Genomic DNA, 21271 nt, shown 5'->3' with positions numbered 1-21271 from the left:
TCTACTTTTTACTTTGCTTGGCTTTAGCTTTGCAAGATTTATTCAGTGTAGTTTATAGCATAGCAGAATCTCTTCATCTGTAAACTGCTTCAAGGTGACAATGAGAATCCAGAGGCGATTCCTGTGACCAAAACTCCACAATACCTCTCTTTCCTTAGTGGGAGCATTTCTGCGTTCCGTTAGTCAATAATTCTCCCAAAAAGATGGAATTACCTACATCATGTTTTGCTGCTCTGTTCTGGAATCTTTTCTTGCTGTTACAGCTTCATGTTTGTGTTTATTTGTCACATCACTGATCACTCCTTTTCTGATGCACAGCAAGACAGACATTCAGTTCCTATGAAGAACAATGCTTTCCACACAATTAAAGTTTACTCTGGGCACTCAGAGGAGATTCAGAAATTCCTCTGAAGCCACCAAGGGGAAGTGAACAAACTCTTCTGACCGTCAAGTAAAATCTAGAGAATTTCCTATATGTAGTGTACAAAGGCTAGTTACCCATTGGTGTAGAACACGATTTCATCTCGTTCTCACGTTGTCACATCTGCACAAGCATTGTATACCAGTGTAAATCCATTTCTGAACTTTGGTAGGATGTAACCCTAGCATAGTCACATCTTCCACTTTCAACTGACTACAGATCACTAAGGGAAGAGAAAGAGAACAGGGAAGAACACAGATGCATAGCAAGACACAACAGCCTCCTGGGCAGTGATGCACACACTATGTCATGATCTTTACAGAATCACTCTCATTTTGGTTGCTGTGTGAATTTTTTTTAATGCTACTTCCAAACTTTTCCTGTCTGAGCTGAGTTTAATTTCTTTAAAATTGCTTTACTGTGCTTGGGTGAATTCATTCTGATCTGCTCTGAGAAAGGCTTTGGTTTTTATTTCTGCAGAAAAATACATAAAATATATGTTATTTTAGCAGTAAGTTTTGCTTGAAGTCTGCAATGAATGACAGTACAAACTTCCCATGATCAATAGTAAATGTTTGCCGACAATAAAAAACATTGAATAAAAAGAATAAAGAGAACCTGATATGGAAATTTTTTTCTTTTATTGTGCCTGACTTTCTGTTCTCATTCACTATTTATTTTCTCAATAATATTTTGTTATAAAGGAGGAGACTATAACTACTATAAAGAAACATTACAGTGAGAAAATGAGGTGTCTGAAATCCCAGTTAGAAGCTTACCAAGAGCTGATGAACAAGAGCAACATACACTGGCAAGATACAGTTAAGGTAAACAACTATTTCTGTTTTACATGGGGATAAGCACAGCAAGTATTACAGAGGTTGCAGGAACAGGCCTTATAATTAATGCTCTCTTCTTATGCACAGACAGTTAAATGAAGACATGCAGTTTGTAAAATTATAAAATTTTATTTTAAAATAAGCTGTGGTTTTCTCCTTCTGGAGATGAATAAAGCTTTGCACAGTATACTTCCAAACCAGTTTTCAGTTTCAGCTTGGTCTAGATGTGCTATGCACTTGGAAATAGCTTTGCTTTCATGTAAATAATGTGTGAAGGATATTCCTAGAATATATAGGATATGTACTGCTTATCTGGTGATGAATAGATATTAAGGTTTATCCTGTTACTCATTCTGTTCTGCTTCTGAGGAAAAGGTTCAGAGTTCTCAAGCATTTAGAAAAGGTGTTTAGAAACAGACTGCCTCTGGCCACAGATGTTCATTGCTAAATGAGGAATTTTAATTTCTTTTTAAATCCACCGGCCTTAGCAGCCTGGTCCAAATATTTTGACTTTTCAAGGTATAGAACAAAAAAACTCAAACTGGATGCCTTTCTGAAAAATAGTGTTGCAATTCTCATCCCTTTTGCCTTATTTTACTGCCTTCAGAACATGAGAGAAAAAAACAGACAACTGATCCAAGAGAAAGAAGATATTCTTTACCAAATGAAACAAAGAACAGAGAACTGGAGAAAAGAAAAGGTAGAGAAACAGTTTGTGTTTTCTTTTTGGAGTCAAATGGTGTTCTTGCTATTGTTTCCAGTGTGTGCTGTTTGCCTGCCTGTATACTTTTAGATATGTACATCTAAATCGGTGAAGATTGAACTACTAAGCACTTGCCTTCATTTTGTCAGAGAAAAATGTAAGTTTTCATCCTTAAACAGCAACGAAGATAGCATATGCTGTTTTGTCTTACTGTATTTTTCTTTCCACTAAAAATTATTACGTGGTCATTTCTCTTGCATTCCACATTTTATGTCATTTTTTGAAGAATTTTTAAATTACAGTATAGCACACTGCTACTTCCTTGTTTAGCAAAAAAAAAAAAATCAAAAAAAGCATGTCATAGTCTATGTTACTGCAATATTGCATTTCAGCTGGCTGACACAGCAGCAGTACTGCCTTATTTGGTGGTTCCCAGGAAAAACTTCTTACAGTTCCTGAGGCTTTCCAAATTTATTTGTAGTAATGACACTTTAATTTATTAACAGAGCATAGGTGTAAAAAGAAAAAAAAAAAAAAAAAAAAGTGGAGTTTTTAATAGATAGCATTAGTAAACATGGCCTGATAGTTGTCATTTTTTGCACAGGGTTCTGCTCTGTTCAATATGTGCAATTCTTCCTTTAATTTTGCAACACTGCTTTTTTACAGGCAGTTTTCCTTGCAGCTCTCCAAGACACGAATTCAGGAAGATCTTACCCAAACTTGTGCTGGGGAGTCATGGGGTCTGGGGGCGGGGTCTGTGAAGCAGATTTTTTTGTGGTTTTTTTTTTTGTTTGTTTTTTGTTTTGTTTTGTTTTTTTTTTTTTTTTTTTTTTTTTGTTGTTGTTTTTGTTTTTGTTTTTTTTTGTTTTTTTAATTCGTGAAACTGAATGCAGAGTTCTGTATGATTTCTGGGCGAAGATCTCTGGCAGGTTTATTAGTTTCTCTTTTCAAGTGTCCTAGCACCACCTTCCGTTTAAATTCTGCATGTCACCCGTATTTAAAAAGCGTTTTCACTTTTCAAACATATTGAGCCGCGCCCACCTCTGTAATATCCTATGCCTTATTGAAAAATTGCAAAAAAACACCCCTGGGGTTTGCAATTCTTTTGACCTAATTATTATATATCGAGGAAAAGTATTGTCATGAAGAGTTAAAAGTGATGAGGATACTATGTTCTAAGGCTTGTGGGAAGAAGGAATATTTTCTGTTAGGCAGATAATGCTGTTAACATTTGGCACGCACAACCTTTTCTGCAGGGTTGCCGTAGGAGTGCTTCCAAAAGCTTTTCTTATTCAACTATTTCAGGAGAATCAATCATTTAGTCACTCTTATCATTTCAGTAGTGTGAACAAATGCTTAAGAAAGTATAAACATAGAACCTCTTGACTGAGGATCTTGTGAAAACACTGGTGCCTGAGCAGTCTCTGATTTATTTCTGTATTTTCTTGTCCAGTGACATCTAATTACTGCTCAATAGCCCATTTGTCTTGGTTGTATACATAAGTAGCAACAACATTATTTCCTTATTATAGATTATTCTCCCCAAGGAAATTTAATGAAAATTTGTAGAGTATTGATTTCCTGCTATTCTTCTTTTCTTGTCTTGCAGGTCTGGATTCTAGAAAATTTGTGCAAAAAGCTAGATTACCTTTATACACAGCACACACTGAGTGAGTGTTTCAGATGCAGAGTTTTTTGATCTGTTCCTTTTTTGTTTAATTGTTTGTTTTTGTTTGTTTGGTTTTTTTTTTTTTACACTAAGCTGCATACCTGCTGAAGCAATATAAGTATTTCCTTTTCAATACTGTGTGCACAGGTGGAATAATAAAAGAATGTTGAAGCTACAAATACTCTCTTAATGACTCCAAACTCCTTAGCACACCTTGCTTTTTACAGACAGCATAATTTCTCAGTAGGTTTATTTCAACACTTGTAGCAAAACAAAGCATGAATGCTTACAATTCTTTGAGTTTAAACAAATTAAAATTAATTATTGATGAAAATTAAATATTCATTATTAAAAATTATTGGTTGATGATAAATTCTTGATTTCTAAAAGGAGAAAATTTCACAGAGACAGTATTAGAAATGCTGCAGATTAGAAATGCTGAAGTTATTCTTACCTGGTTTTCTATTGTTTTCAATTCAGCTTTACAGGAACTACACAACATCAGTTTACGTGTGGAAAGATTGCAAGACCTCATGAATTTCCAGATAAAAATTCTTCAACAAAAGTTTGAAAAGGCAGAAGAAGAAAATTCAGATGTGTCAGAGGTTTTAGTATTAAAAACAGACCAAGTGAGCACAAAAATGGAAATTTGACTGGTGGTTTATGGGATTGCAGTAGGTATTTCAAAGTCAATCAGGCTGATTCTAGCAAAAGCTGAAATCAACCATGGGCCTAACTGATAATAATTAAGGTGTGCAAATATGTACATGGCTTGAGAATGATACGTTTATGATGAATGATTAAAACATCACAATAATGAAACAAACTCACTGGTTCAGGATTCACCGATAGTGTGCTCTGGCTGTCATTATATACTTGATAGTAGACACTTTGCTTCAAAATGCTTTTAAGTATCCACCTCTTTGACTTATAAAGACTATATTCTGAACGTTGGAACCAAAGAAATTATCTTATTCAATATTTCCCTTGCTTTTCTCCATTTCTGCTCCACCTCTCTCATTAAAATCTTGGTAGTTTTGTATGAAAGCAATCAAAATTTAGATCTTGGCTTAGTGTATAAGAGTTATCTTTGTTGCCTGCAGACAGCTAATGAAGAACAGAAGACTGACCGGTCAGTGGAACAGCGGTATCTTTGGCAAGTACACACCATCCTGCAAGAGATACAAGAATCTTTACAGAAACGAGAGAGGGAAGTCACTGAGCTCTTAGAAAGTGAGAGAAGATTTAACAAGGCAATGAAACCTCAAGTGACAGTGCTAATATTCTTGAAATCTCTTATCAAGATGGTAAGAATACAGTTTCTGCAAAGATGAAAGTTTATTGATTCGGCTTTCTAAAAAGTTCATTCAATAAAAAGAGTGCACTTTAGTTTATTAATGTTATAGTCGTAAAATGGCAAAATGTTATTTTATATACATTAATTTACTGGCAAGATTTTCAGAATAACACACCTAATTAAAGACCAACTTGAATACTCATTAGTTGGCATTTTTTTTAAAGATAAGTTAATGAAGCATGAGAATGGTACCATGGAAAAAACATGTTTTTCAGTCTTTCAGTTATGTGAACTGCATGAACTGCAACTTTTTATCCATGTTAGGTTCACACCATCTATTGTGATATCCCTGGGGCACAGCAATGCATCCATCAGCTTATCAGGAAGAACAAGGATGAAAGACCTGATCTAGAAGAAGCTTTTAATAATGCTCAGGCTGACATTCTTTCCTATGAAATATTTTGTGGAAATGAACTTATGGATGACACGAGGTATATTGAATAGTTAATAAAACAAATATAGAAATAACATAGAAAAATAATGACCTCTTTTCAGATCCCATTAAAGAGAGAAAAATATATTTTGAAGAATGCTGTTATAGTTTTCATAACAGCATTTCATATAGTCTGTTTATAGGGCAAAAATATTAAAGCAGCATCTCCATCTATATTGTGAAAGAAATCAATAACTTATAAATACCTTGCATAAAAAGCAGAAAAACATTTCAACTTAACTGGCTTGTGCAAGTTTTTTCCATTGTATTATAAAATATGCTGAAATAAGCTTATTTGACAACACTTTGCTATAACATCAATGTCTTCTCTTCCTACTTTTTCTACAGGAAGTTCCTTACAAATTAGCTTCTTTACAAATTCACTTCTTTACAAATTCACTTCCTTACAAATAACTTTTAAGGTTTTTTTTAATTTTTTTTCTTTCTTTTTTTTATTTTTTCCTTTTATATATATATATTTTTTTTTAATACAGGACACACCTCCCAACGAAGCTTTTCAGAAACATTGGGAAAGCAAAATCTGATTTAGAATATATTGAAACAGAAAAGATTGTGTTTGATTGCATACAGACAGGAGAAATCCCCAAATGGATTAAAAGGGCCTGTATGTATGTAGCCTTGTCAGGTGAGAAATCTTATTGTCAAATCACAGAAATTGAACTATCCTCACCCATCTTATGTAACTTTTGAATACATAAAACATCATGCCATGCCTTAAGGGTTTCCATGCCACATCTTCCATTTTGTGCATTTTATTGAGCTACTATATGAACAGTAATAGTGGGTCATGACTTGTAATAATAATAGTGGGTCATGGCTTGTAAACACAGGACTTCTGAATTTATACTCCGCCGTGCATTTTTATCATTTTGGAAATAGATATCTTTTTATATTATGTCTAAATATCTCAATGCATGTTCTAGATAGATACACCCAGAATCTCCCCAGATTTGGCAGACATTCACTGAATGAATGAAATAACAAATGTGGAATTCACAAGGCAGTAACCCCTTTCCACGAAAACTTAAAAATATCTATTGCATGAATTTAACACACTATGCTCTTCTAGTGGGACTAGCAGAAAATCTTTTTCAAATATTTGATTTGCTTTTTCTATGATTCTGCAACACAAAGTCTGGTCTTGATGATTTATGGAAAGGAAGGCGGATGTGTTCTTCTATTTGAAAAAAATTATTATTTCTAATTGAGAAGATTTACTGAGTTATATATTGATCCTGTGTTACTCTGTAATTATGGGAACTCTCCAGAAGACCCTGCAATATGCTCTGAGGAGGTAGAGTCACCATTCCAAGGAACTCATGCAGAAGTTTAAAATGGAAATCAAGGTAATACCTTACAATATCACCTCACATGTTTCTAAAGAAGTTATTAATACTGTGCTCATTTTCCTCACTATTCTGAATGGATTTGAGATTTGCACTTTTTCTGTGACATCTAAGCACATTTACATCCAAGAATGATGTAGTTTTGCTAACTAGTGAATTACAGGGTTACAGTTTTCTGTGTATGAAAAGATTCCCATGTTGTATTTTGCACCTGTATATCTATTATGTTGTTCATGTACAAGTCTTTATGCATCTTGGTGGCCCTTGATATCTATTACAAGTAAAATATATTAGAATCATATAACTCTTTAGGCTGAAAAAGACCCTTATGTTGAGGGGGTCCTTATGATGGTTAATGAGTCCAACATTAACCCAGCACTGTCAAGGTGACTACTAAACCATGTCCCTAAGTGCCACGTCTACATAGCTTTTTAAATACCTCCAGCTATGATGACTCAACCACTTCCCTGTACAAACTGTACCAATGCTTGGCAACCCTCTAAATGAAGACATTTTCCCCAATATCCAATCTAGACCACCCCTGTCTCAACTTGTGGCCATTTCCTATGGTCCTGGTGTTTGTTTCCTGGGAGAAGAGGTACTGCTCCATCACACTCCAACTTCCTTGCACGTAGTTGCAGAGAGCAATAAGGTCCCCCCTGAGCCTCCGTTTCTCCAGGCTAAAAACCCACAGTTGCCATAGTAAATCCTCTTAAGATTTGTGATGCAGGCCCTCCACCAGCTTTGTTGCTTCTCTCTGGACGTGTTCCAGTAGCTCTGGTTTCATATCTCTAATGATTTGGGATACATGAATTCCTTGTTTATTAGTAGGTTACAAAATTGCCTCATGTGAATTTACATCAGAGTTAATAAGTGAAGAAAGTAACTGTTTGAATTGAGTTTTCTCACACTGGGCAAATGGTCCATGGGTCCTGGTAGGATGAACCCATGAGTGCTTAGAGACCTGGCATAAATCATAGCAAGGCTGCTCACTATCATCTTTGAAAGGTCATGGAGCTAGGGAGAGGTGCCTGAAGACTGGAAGAAAGCAAATGTCACCCCAGTTTTCAAAAAGGGCAAGAAGGAGTGCACAGAGCACTATTACCTCAATTCCTGGAAAGGCAATTGTCTTGCTTTAGGGCAAATTTGGTAGAAAACCTCCAAAGGGGTTCCTCTTGTACATGTCTTTAAGATGGATCTGGATCTGTACACATACAGATTCAAGTGGCCCCTCCCCCAACTGGTTCAGGAAAATATTTCCTTGGAGAAAAGTGGGAAAAAATCTGTTTATTTAACAGGCAAACAATTCACCATCACAAAAATTGAAGATTAAACAATAAAACCTTTTGCCATGCTGAAGAGATGACAAACTCAGAAACTCTCCTTCGTGGGCTGCAACTTAGTTCACTCAGCCCCTTATCAGTCCCTCCAGCGCTGCAAATCCTATGGCCCAGGCCTGGCCCTCTGGGCCACAGGTGTGAGCTGCCGCTGCTCCTCTGGGTGTTCAGTCCAGAGCAGGTTTCAACAATTCCAAGAAAAAGAAAAACCACAGTCCAGAGAATTTCTCTGCCCCAGCTAGCTAAAACTAACTAAAAGCAAAGGAGAGCTCTGTCCCACTATCTGTCCATGCTGCAGACAGCACAGTCCAGGAGCAGAATGTGGACGAGCGAGTGCAGTTTCTGAAAACAAATTGCACACTTCTTCTCTCCTGCCTTCACTCTCGGAACCAGTCTTAAAGGTGTTTTGCTGTCTTATTTCTGGACTAAACAGACAAATGGGGATACAAGCATCATAAAATCACCCCAGGACAGCAGTGAAGCTCCTCATTCTGGAGGCATCTCTATCCATGTGGAAGAAGAAGTGATCAAGAGCAGTCAGAATGGATTCTCTAAATGTAAATCATGCTTGACCAACCTGATAGCTATCTGTGATGAAAAAACTACCTGAATGAATGAGCAGTGGATGCTGTCTAACTCAATTTCTGCAAGGTTTTCCACACTGTTTCTTACAACATCCTCATAGGCAAACTCAGGGAGTGTGGACTGGGTTAGTAGGCAGTGAGGTGAACAGAGAACTGGCTGAATGGCAGATCCCAGAGGGTCATAACCAGTGGGTCTGGGTATTGTTTAACTTATTTATACTGGGCCTGGTATTGTTTAACTTATTTATAAATGGATTCAATGAAGGGACAGATGCCTCCTCAGAAAATCTGCTGATGACTCTGAGCTAGGAGCAGAGCCTGGTACCACTGCTGTACTGTGCTTCAGAAGGACATCCACAGACTGAAGAGATGAGCAAAGAAGAACTGTCTGAAGTTCTGCAAAGGCAGGTGCAGGGTGCTACACCTGGAAAGGAACAACCCCAGGCACCAGCACAGACTGGGAGACCTGCTGGCGAGCAGCTCTGCGGAAAAGGACTTGGGGATCCTGGTGGACAAGTTGTCCATGAGCCAGCAGTGTGTCTGTGTGGCCAAGAAGGTCAATGGTATCCTGGGGTGCATCAGGAAGAGCACTGCCAGCAGCTCAAGGGAGGTGATCCGGCCCCTCTGTTCAGCCCTGGTGAGGTTCATCTGGAGTGCTGTGTCCAGTCCTGGGCTCCTCAGCACAACAGGGACATGGAGCACAACTGGGAATGGGTCCAGGGGAGGGGTACAAAAATGGTTAAGGGACTGGAACATCTCTCTTCTGAGGAAAGGCTGAGGGAGTTGGCCTTGTTCAGCCTCGAGAAGAGAGAACTGAGAGGGATCTTATCAGTGAAAGTATCTGCAGGGAGGATGCCAAGAGGATGGAGCCAGGCTCTTCTTGGTGGTGCTGAGCAATAGGACAAGGGGCAACAGGCAGAAACTGATGCACAGGAAGTTCCACCTGACCATGAGGAAGAATTCTTTACTGTGCAGGAGACTGGAACAGATTGCCCAGGGCGGCTATGGAGTCTTCCTCACTGGAGATATTCAGGAACCATCTGGACACAATCCTGTGCCAGGTGCTCTGGGATGACCCTGTTTGAGCAGGGCGATTGGATGAGATGACCCATTGTGGTGCCTTCAGTCTGGCTCATTCTGTGATTCTCTGCTGAAATTGATCCAACTATATATATTAAAATGTATCAAAAGCCAGAGTGCAGTAATCCATTTATGGTATTTGGATTGTTGAATCTCAAAGTGAATACACTCAAAATTATATTAAATAATTACTTCCCCTACACAGACACTAAGATAACAATCATTATGTCAAGTTAATGTAGAGAAATTCTTCATTGGTAAATATAGAATAAAAACTGTAAATTATATTTTTGCTAATTTTTAATTTTATCATTGTTTTTTTTTTCATTTTGTGTTTGGTTTTGTTTTGAGTTTTTAGGTTTACCAGGTAATGAAGGTAATCTCAGAGAGATACCAACACTGAAACAAGCTCCCAATTTTAGAGAGAAGCACTGGAGACAAAGCTTGAAGCACAAAAGCACTTTCTGCAATATGTTTTGAGTGGACAAAAAATTGGAAGCATTCAATACATGTGATTCACTAAATATCAGAAAACGTATGCAGGCATTTAAATGTTTTGAAAATGTTATGCTTTTAAATAAATGTTTTTAAGAAATCTTCTAAACGAAAGAAAGAAAAAAACAGCTTAGCAATGACCCGAAAGAGTCTGTGACTGAGCAAAGAAGTTTTTGAATCAAACAGGTTGCAAGTGCACCTTGCACTTCTGTTGCAAGTGGGTGGAGTGTATAAGCTTTTGCTTTCTAAAGTGGGGCATTTAACATGTCCCCACAAGCAATATCTGCAGAGAGGTGGCCCCTAAGGCTAACTTTCATCTGTGAAGCACAAGCCTCCAAAATTAACTTTGCTTTGTCCCACTTTAAATTATTTAGCAATTGTTTTAAAGTGTTGGCTTTTATACCATGGTATGTGTTTTAACTTTTCACACTCTCTCTCTCTTTTTTTCTTTTTTTTTCTTTGTTGTTGTTGTTGTTGTTTAAATAAAAGATGATATTCAAAAATCATAGATAGGAAGAAAACTTTAAAAATATAAACTTCAAAAATGTAGTAGTAACAAGGGGCAAATCAATGTGAAGATGAGGGTTGTTGTTGATGAAGATAACAACTTGTCTCTAACAAGTAGTTGTTGAAGATGATAATGCTAAGTTCCTGGAATTAAATGCACACTGTAAATTTAAATAAAAAATGTGTGCTTTTAGAGTTGGTTTGTGATTTTTTTGTTGTCTGTTAAGCATGTGTACCTGGAGCTGAGTGGTTTATTTGAGCTACTCAGCTGCATCATGACCCATATCATAAGTTGAAAAAATTTTATATTCCAGCACTGATCTATTATTCAAATAGTAACTTCCACAAGCTTTATTTATTTATTTTTTTAACTGCATGTCTGTTCATAAGGTGCATCTTCTAGATTTGAATTACCTATCCAGAAAGAACACTCTGTACAGATGAAACACCCCTATGACAGTGGTTTTGTGCAAACAAATTTTTGTGTACTTACCACTGTTCTTGTGGGAACTGTCTTTCTGGGAACTGTAGTACTGGGAACATGATGTCTGTTTCTGAGTGCCATTACCATTCTCAGGGCATTTTGCATTTGAATCTTAGAGTGCACTGTGAGACTATCTGAAGGGCATGCAAGAGAAAAGAAACAAGGATGGAGATGTCACTGAAATGTAGATGCATTATGGTGAAGATGCTGTAGAAAAAAACAGCTAGAGTGGATAGAGAGGGTGATCTTGAGTGCTTCTCTGTGAACTTACCACTCCAAAATGCAGCAACACTGATTGATAAGTCCAAGGTTTAAATAGGACTGAACCAGTTCCAGTCCACCACAGAGAGAAAAAAAAAACCTAAATATATATACAAGCTATATAAAATCTATATGTAGGATGTACACATAGACAATGTTTGATTTTTTGGTAATGAGACAGTTAAGGGCAGTTTTAAATCAGCTTTGAAAAATGGAAGTCATGTAGTAAGCCAGAACACTGTTTTAAGTGAAAGGAGATTTTTGAGGTGTGGTTCAGCTATCAAACTGTATAATGCAAAGTAATTGAATGTTTTTTGTATAGAAGTGTAAAATAAAATATCCAAAAGATAAATATTTTATTAACTTTATTGTTTAGCTTTGTTAGCTGTTTAGAGTCCTCATGTGAAAATATTTAATCTATGAAGAAATTTTGGCACAATTCTTATTCTTTCTCTAACCTTTTTTGAATGCCTGACTCCAAGGTTTATAATTTAGCTCCTTCCCTCACCTAATCTCATGTCTATGCAAGTTTTCTGAAACAATTTCATGGTGTCATGTGCAAGTTGCTAGCTTTTATATCTGTTTTTAATTATGTGACAAAGAGAAAATGAATGATTTCTCTATTAGGCTATTGGCCTTTACTTACCTGTAATGTCAACATTAAGGCTGGGAACTAGATTTTGATTAAAATTATCCATAAAACATAATTTTAAATATCAGTCATTACATACTTTAAATACAATTAATTTAATCAATATACAATAAGTGATAAAAATAAGAAAAATAAAACAGTGTCATTTTGTTTTAGAATCATAGTCCAGGAGCAATGGACCCCAACAAGGAGGAAATATGGCAAAAATGTCAGGAAGCCTTTATGGATGGCAAAGGAGTTGCTGAGCAAATTCAGAGCAAAAAAGAGGCTTTCAGGAAGTAGAAAGAAGGACAGGTGACCTGGGAGGAATACAGGGGAATTGCAAAGGAAGCTGGGGACAAGGTTAAGGAAGCCGGGGACAAGGTTAAGGAAGCCAAAGCCCAATTAGAATAGAACCTGGCCAAGGATATTGAGGATAAAAGAGAGGGTTTCTATAGGTGTGTTGCAAGCAAGAGAAAGTCTAGGGATAATGCAGGCCCTCTGCAGCAGGAAACAGGAGACCTGACTGCCATAGACAAAGAGAAGGCTGAGGTTCTCAATGAGTTCTATATCTCAGTCTACAACAGGAAGTGCTCCAGCCACACTACTCAAGTTGGGAACCAACTCAAAATCAGGAACTGGGAGAATGAAGACTCCAAGCCCACTATGGGAAAGGATCAGGCTAAAGACCACCTAAAGAACCTGAATATGTGCAAGTTCGTGGGAGGATCGGATGAGATTCATCCAAGGGTCCTGAGGGAGCTGTCATAGCTGCTAAGTCATTTTCCATCAATTTTGAAAAATTGTGGCAGGCATGTGAAGTCCTCAATGACTGAAAAAAGCAAAATATAACTCCCATTTATAAAAGAGATAAAGCAGAAGATCCATGACTGGTCAGTCTCACCTTAGTGCCAGGAAAGATTATGGAGCAGATTCTCCTGGAAACTATGCTAAAGCACACGAAAAATGAAGAGGTGCTTGGTAACAGCCAAGATGGCTTTACAAAGGGGAAATCATGCCTGACAAATGTGGTGATCTTCTGTGATGGGGATACAGCCCTGGACAGGGGCAGAGCAACTGACATCATCTACCTGGATTTATGCAAAGCATTTGACACTGTCCCTGATGATTTTACTTCACTATTCCTCTGGTGTAGGGAAACAAACAAACAAAAGATTAAAAAGTAATGTAGTTAAATTACAGAAGAGTACAACAACAACAATAAAAAAAATTTTAAAAATCACATTATCCAGAAACTTCATTTAAAAATTATTTTCCCTTATCAGGGAATAATCTTAGCTGTAAAAGTCAAGTAGTCTTTAAGAAAACTTCTGTATAGCTCTAATTAGCACATCTATTCTTTTGTCCCGCAAAAAAAAAAAAAAATCAAATAGAATTCTTTTCATCTTGTTCATAAAATAATGAATTTTTCTTGAGTAAAATATGATCACATGAATTTATTATTGAAATTTGATTTGAATGTCCTGTATGCACAGGAAAAAAGAAACAAAAGAAAAGAACAAAACAAACAAACAAAAAACAAACCAGCACAAAAAAAAAAAAAAAAAACACACACAAAAAAACCCACAAAAAATTCAGTAGTAAAATGTAAGCTAAAACTCCCTGTTCTAAAATACTCTGACATTCTCATGAATACCAATTAAAAGCTTACAATTACTTTATTAATACAGAACAGCTCAAAAAATGTCTTTCTATTACTGTTTGTATCTGGAATTCTTATATTAGTTCTGGGGTTTATATCACCTATACTTAGAACCTTAGAAAGGTCACTGAAATTATTTCAAAAATGTTTTTAAAAGGGATATATTTTCATCCAAAAATCTTTCTCATGACATCCTAAGTATCATAAGTAGTAGGCTTCACTTCAATCTGAGGTATATGGGACTTGAGGCTGCAAGCACCCAGGACATTCCCACTAAGGAAATTCTTGCAAGTGCACCGATTTAGGCTGTGTTCAGGTGTTCTCCTTAGCCCTCCAGGACCTGTGCTTCATGTGGGATGCTCTAAGCTGAATAAATTAGCAAATGCTTTTTTAGGGAAAAAAAAAATAAATTGTTGAATTATTACTCGGTTATATGAAATAAATACTGAAACCCCAGGTTGCTAATAAATGAGAAAGAATAGCCTTCTGATTTCATTCAGCACAGCTAGATCTATTGCCTCCCATCAAATTCAAGTCATAGTTATAAGAATTTTTTACAGGCTACATTTCTCAGTAGTGTCATACAGTGCTTTATACATGCACTACTATTTCTTTATCTACTCTCAAAATGACAGCTGTGGACACAGGTGCATAATTAAAAATTATCAGGCAGATTAGCCTGTCCAAAGGCTTCACGAATAATATTTTCTTTATTACAAATATAATCCTAAAATGAGTGGCAATTTTTACCTCACTTTGTGCCCATGTGCAGTATTGGTCCTGATGATGCTGGCTCTGGGCGTATCTTCAGTGTCTCCAGTGTTGGGCTCACATTAACAAATAGAGCAGCCAGTTGCATCCCAGCCACATCTGGGGCAGAAATCAGGCTTGCCTGTGCCTGCTCCCTCTCTGCTGGTGGCAGAGTGTGGCCATGGGCTCAGATGGGAGCATGACCTCATTCCCCGAGCACCTAGATGACAGGGTAGCCTTAGCTATCTCTGTGGTTTAATGCAGGTGTGGCTACTACTTACTGAGAAAAGACTCTATGCTTCTGCTTGTGGTAATTTTTTTGGCATGCTCAAGGTCAATACCAGAGGTTAATCCTCCCAACTCTCACCTGTGCAATGAATGCAATTTGAGTGCATTGGAAACCTCTGTTCCCACCCCTACCTTCTTTGTCTTGATCTCATTATTTCAGCATCTGAGATCTTTGACTTCTCCTTATTTACCAAGTTCCTACTGTTGACTCTATTTCATTTCCAAAAATGAATTTCTCTTTCATTTCTGTTTCTGCATTTCACCATCCTTTCTGCAAAGGACATACATGCAGCTTTGACAGTATGAATATATGAAACACATAAAACTTAACCTGATTTGAAATTGTCTAGAGGCACTTGGCAGTTAAACCCACCACATCCTATTGACGTGTGAGGACACTAATAGCATACTCTGCAAGTCAAGTAAATCCTCCACGGAGCAGACAGGATTCTTGGTGAAACTTCTTTCTTGAGTGCCTCAAGAGATGGCATATGTTTGTTCTAAATTACAGGCCTTTTGCTGTGGCAACTGCATTTTATGCGGACTGTTATTGCCTCTCAGCCCTTTTATGTATCTAATTACCTCTTCCAGATACATAGCTTCACCAAATGAAGCTTTTTTTTTTTCTGTATTCTTTCGTACTTATACACTAGTATAAAAATGCATTATTATGTATACCACTTGTATACCACCATTGTTTTGTGTACCATACTATTTGACCACAAGCACAGCATCACATGCAGGGTATGCACTGCATTCCCCCATTTTTCTTCTGCTCACATAATGCTATTCTACAAAAGGCCATGGACAGGTTACAGACAAGTTCCAAAAAGAATGTTTCACAGCCTTCTGTGTAGAGTTCTGCCTCTAGAGTCCTTTAATACTGTTAACTTTTCTTCATTGACTATAAAAGAAATGAGGTGCATGCTTCAGAAGGACTTTGCTCCATATTTAAATCATAGATCCAAGTGAAGTTCTCAAATTAAAGAGATCATACCTCATCTATGTCTAAAATATTTTTATAGAGAAAAATTTTCAGACCATTTACAAGTTTACTGCTGTAGAGTCCTCTGAGTTTGAAAAAAGAAAATTTAATTAAACACCAGAATATATCTAGCTGTAGTAGTATCCAAACCTATAAAATTAAGCATTATATTTTACATTAGGTATATTAATACAGTTATTCTATAAAAAAGTTTTGATTTGGCTAATGATACAGAAATCAGTTTCATGAGTGTAAACAAAGCCTAACACATATACTGGAAAAAATAATTCAGATTTTGTAGACATTTTGTTAGCTGTGCAATGAAAATACAAAGGAAGTAGAAGAGAAAGATAAGAAATTAGTCCTTTTAAATGACTTTATGTTGTACCTTTACTATCCAAATTTGAATTTATGGATATGACTAAAATACTGAACTTTGATATTTAACCCATAGGTAGCTTTTTAGATGGAAAGCATGGTTTTGGTATGGAAAAGAGTGTTCTACATGTCTGAAAAGTATCTCATAAAGTCAGATATTGATATAGAATTCTATATTGCACCTTCAATTAAAATTACACTTACAGTTTCAATTATCAGTGTGGGGGACCAGGAATAAGCACTTTTTTTCTCAAACATTTTGATTGTTGCAACACAAAAGTTGTATTTGGAGGAGAGGATCCCAAACCCTCTCTTGGAGGTAGGACAGTGCTGTGCTGAACCAACTTCCTTTTCCACCTTGAGACCTGTTTTCTGTTGTCATCCATGTCATTCCTGGTTCACTCCTTGGAGGAGTGTGCTAACAGTAGCACAGCAGTCCCTTTTCATGGAAAACTCTGCCAGGCAGTTTCTGTGGATTAGCATTACTTTGTTGCTTCCTTCTTTATCTTTCAAAAGCTGTAACACGATAAAAAAATCTGCAAATCCACACCTTCAATTGAATATATTTCTCTTTTAAATGGGGATAGGTTAAAGTCATATTCAGAATAGCTCAAGGTTGAATCATAAATTCACAGAATGGGTCAGATTGGAAGTGTTGCCTTCTGCTAAGAAGACAGGCGACCTGGTTTCAAGGGACAGCACGGCGACCCAGCCTCGCCCGGGTCACTCAGGCCATAGACACGCACAGACACCACTGTGGTGGATGGTCAAAATGGCGTTTATTACCTTACCTCGTGGAGTTATATAGTCAAGGGGGCTTCACTACGTCAGAGGGGGACGGTGGGACTAACTAGGGTTAGTAAGGAGTGGAAAACTACTGGAGTTAGGAGGGGTTGCATACCTTCAGGGGTGATAACATATCTCAGGATGAGGGGGGAAGGGTCCTGCTGCTTTCCGTTACATCCCGAAATCTTCCGTCTGCCTGTCCCTATCTACCACAGGAAGGCACCACAATGGGTCATCTCATCCAATCGCCCTGCTCAAACAGGGTCATCCCAGAGCACCTGGCACAGGATTGTGTCCAGATGGTTCCTGAATATCTCCAGTGAGGAAGACTCCATAGCCGCCCTGGGCAATCTGTTCCAGTGCATGGTCACCTACACAAGTTATTCCTTTATGTTCAGGTGGAACTTCCTGTGCATCAGTTTCTGCCTGTTGCCCCTTGTCCTATTGCTCAGCACCACCAAGAAGAGCCTGGCTCCATCCTCTTGGCATCCTCCCTGCAGATACTTTCACTGATAAGATCCCTCTCAGTTCTCTCTTCTCGAGGCTGAACAAGGCCAACTCCCTCAGCCTTTCCTCAGAAGAGAGATGTTCCAGTCCCTTAACCATTTTTGTACCCCTCCCCTGGACCCATTCCCAGTTGTGCTCCATGTCCCTGTTGTGCTGAGGAGCCCAGGACTGGACACAGCACTCCAGATGAACCTCACCAGGGCTGAACAGAGGGGCCGGATCACCTCCCTTGAGCTGCTGGCAGTGCTCTTCCTGATGCACCCCAGGACACCATTGACCTTCTTGGCCACACAGACACACTGCTGGCTCATGGACAACTTGTCCACCAGGATCCCCAAGTCCTTTTCCGCAGAGCTGCTCGCCAGCAGGTCTCCCAGTCTGTGTTGGTGCACAGGGTAATTCCTCCTCAGGTGCATGCCACTGCATTCTTAACAAAAGAAAAGGTACATTCCATATTTTGAAAATAGAAAATACAAAAAGTCGCTTTTAACAACTTTCACCTTTGGAGATACTTCAGCAGGTCATAGGCTTAACAAAAATATGAAATTCAAAATTTTTATTTTTGGAAAAGAAAATGCAGCAGAAGCTAATGTACAGATAAATTGCAGGTTTAAAGTAATAGCTGGATTTGCATATATTATCTCTTTCATTTATGTCTGGTTTTCACCTGCAACTTTATGCAGGCAGCTCAACAAGAAAAACTGACCCTCAGCCAGTTACACATTCATAAGAATTTTCCAGCTACCCTCACATCTAAAGGAGTTCCTGATGGGATACAATATCCACTTCTAAATGAACCATTTGCTTTTATCTTTTTCCACTGTGTAACTCTGAAATTCACAGCAGAAACATATGTCTGTTCCTATCAACAATTGCCCCCCACAAGACACACTATATGCTTTTTCTTTTTCTCCATTTTTTTGGAAAAAGTTAACTGAAATTGATTTTCATTGCCATCACAATATTGTGCTTATCAAAAACATATTTAGTTTATCATGTATTAGTATATGACAGTTCAGTAAAAAAACTCATGAAACTCAAATACCATGCCATTATAGAATTAAGCTTTTAAAAACATAAACAAATATTCCTGCTGTTATTTTCTCTGTATGGTTTTACAAGAATTTTTTTTAATTAATACACTATCATGAAACAAATAAAATTATACAGTTCCTGAAATGTTCTTTTCTCTGAATGTTTTATATTAAAATTTCTTAATTAACATACCATCATGAAATAAATAAAATGATGCAATGATACAGCATTTAAGAACTCTGATCAAAAGTTTATCCAGAGAGAAACAAGTTATTAAAACCAAATATTTGTAGGAATATGAATAGATTATGTATATATACACAATTCTTCATATGAACAGTTTATCTTACCCAGGCTAATGTATTTTTTTTTTTTTGCAAACTATGACTTTTAATTCTCTAAGAGTCAAAATATGTTATTCCAGATTCTGTTCTGTTTCAGCAAGTGAATTCAACTAAGTGAGGTGAGAGCTATACTGAGCCTTCACCTCCACTATTTGTGTGTACAATTAACTGTAGCAGACACTTATTAATTGAGGAAAATAATTAACCAAACAAAATTCTATTTTACAAAACCAATTAAGTCTCCATTATTATAGATATAATAATGGAGCCCCTTGTCTAATTATAGGTACGGTATGTCAAAAAAACTGCTTTTAAATAGCTCACTAAGGAATTCTGAAGTTTTAGAAAGGTAACCTGGAATGCACAATTCCTCCTTTTAAGAAGGCAAGGTCTCTCAGCCTTCAGGGGTTCCTCTAAGTGGCCTTCCAGCCCAAAAGAAGAGTTCCCAACTGCAGATCCACTGCTGAGAGAAGGAGTGATCCAAGAGGCTCTCTGGTGGGATTCCCCACAGTCAAAATTTGTCAGTACAGTCACATCATTGCCTGGGGGGATCTGGCTTTCTGTCCTGCTGCAGCCACCATGCAGATGTGATGGGATCAGTCTGCACACAGGCTGGTCAGTGCTACACAACTGAAGTCAATGTTACAGTATTCTGGTCAGTCATGGTTCATTAGCTGGAGGGCCTTGAGTCCCACCACAGCAGTGAATCTCCTTTCCCATTTTATGTGTTTTGACTTTGAGCCAACAACTTTATCCCGTAAAATGCACAAAATGAGCATTCTTTGGGCTCTCCCTGCAAGGAAACATGGCTGCATGGCAGTAATCTCCCCTTGAGATGAGATAGCTCTTAAGGTTGCTCCTCAAGGCTGACAGACTTTCTACTAATAACAGATCTGTGGGTAAGTCAAATCTGAGCTCTCTCTAAAGTTGCAGCAAGACAGCATTCCAGCGACTGTCCCTGTAAGCTAGCATGCCTCTCAGAGTTTGAGATTCCTTACTTGAGACTGGGATATCCTTCCTTACCCAAGGCAGAGAGAGTTCTTGGAACAAATCCTGGGTAAATGACTGATAACAAGCTGAATTATTATTAATGAAATCCGTATAGTTGATTTCTGAAGGCATAAATCACTGTTCATCTATGAGACTAAGACTGGATCTAGCCACATCTATGTTCTATCAGGAGTTTAGAAAGCAAGGTGTCCACTCTTAAATTCATCATTCAATGGGAGAATGTCCCTTACCTTTATGTATTAGTCTCATTCTATCTCAGTTCTGACTCGATTTGCATTGTATGTTTCATCTATGTAGTAAGTAATAGAGTGAGCCTTGTCATCCAAGTTTGTTTAATTGCATTTTTATAAATCCATATTAAAACCATTTTTGCTAATACTTTTGATGGTGATACTTTGAGTGACCACAAATGGCTCATTTGAGACAAGCATGTATAGATGCCACACCAACATAACATTTTATGTAAATAATTTTAGACAAGCAAGCCATATTAAACTTTCTTTCACAGAAAGAATGACAATATAGACTAATGCATTTCCTTGTTTAGTTTTCTCATTTTCCCCTCTATATTTAAGAGAATGTTGACTTTCAGAAATCCCCAATCTAAATGCTTAATAAGTCAGTCTACAGTCACAGAGCACATACAAAACCACGGGAAAACAAAAGATCTACAAAGACTCATGGATATTTTGCAGCAATAGTGCTATGCTTAGCATATGTGAACAGATGTCACAGTGCCAAGAGACACTGGAGGCAGGAAAGCTACCTAAATTATAACACCTGAACTGTCCCTCAGTCTAAACAATGAGGTAGACTCTTATCTACCCAAAGAGATATTTTAACCTGTTGAAACTCAGTGTGGGGTGATTTTTAAAATGGGACACAAGCAAAATTTGTGCTTCTAGTTTACCTTTATGGCAAACATAAAGAAAATATCAATGTGTGCTTGATGCCTGATTAAACCATGGTCTATTTGAGTATCACTTTGTGTGCAATCCAGCTGTAATAACACCCATTTCCAGAAAGGCTCTGTCTCGCTCTAAAGTCAGGAGATTTGTACTTCTATGGGAACAAGTGGATAGAGTGCACTTCACACTTTAACCACTTGAGTTTGAAACTAAGCATGCTCACCCAGTGTTTATATACATGTATTCCATTAAACACCAAAAGCTTTTATTTTTAAAAGGAAACAAATATAACCCATGACCCCACCTGAGGGAAAAATCTGCCAAGGATGACATATTTTAAACCACCAGTAAAAGATGCTCTCTGGGCTGTCCAGTTTGGAAAATTTTGATGATTCCCTTGGAGCTGAAGTACAGGTATCAGAATTTGTATTTAAAGCCATTTAGATTG

This window comes from Anomalospiza imberbis, chromosome Z (assembly GCF_031753505.1).
Source record: "Anomalospiza imberbis isolate Cuckoo-Finch-1a 21T00152 chromosome Z, ASM3175350v1, whole genome shotgun sequence".
In the NCBI taxonomy this organism is placed as follows: domain Eukaryota; kingdom Metazoa; phylum Chordata; class Aves; order Passeriformes; family Viduidae; genus Anomalospiza; species Anomalospiza imberbis.
This window is presented reverse-complemented; position numbering follows the sequence as displayed.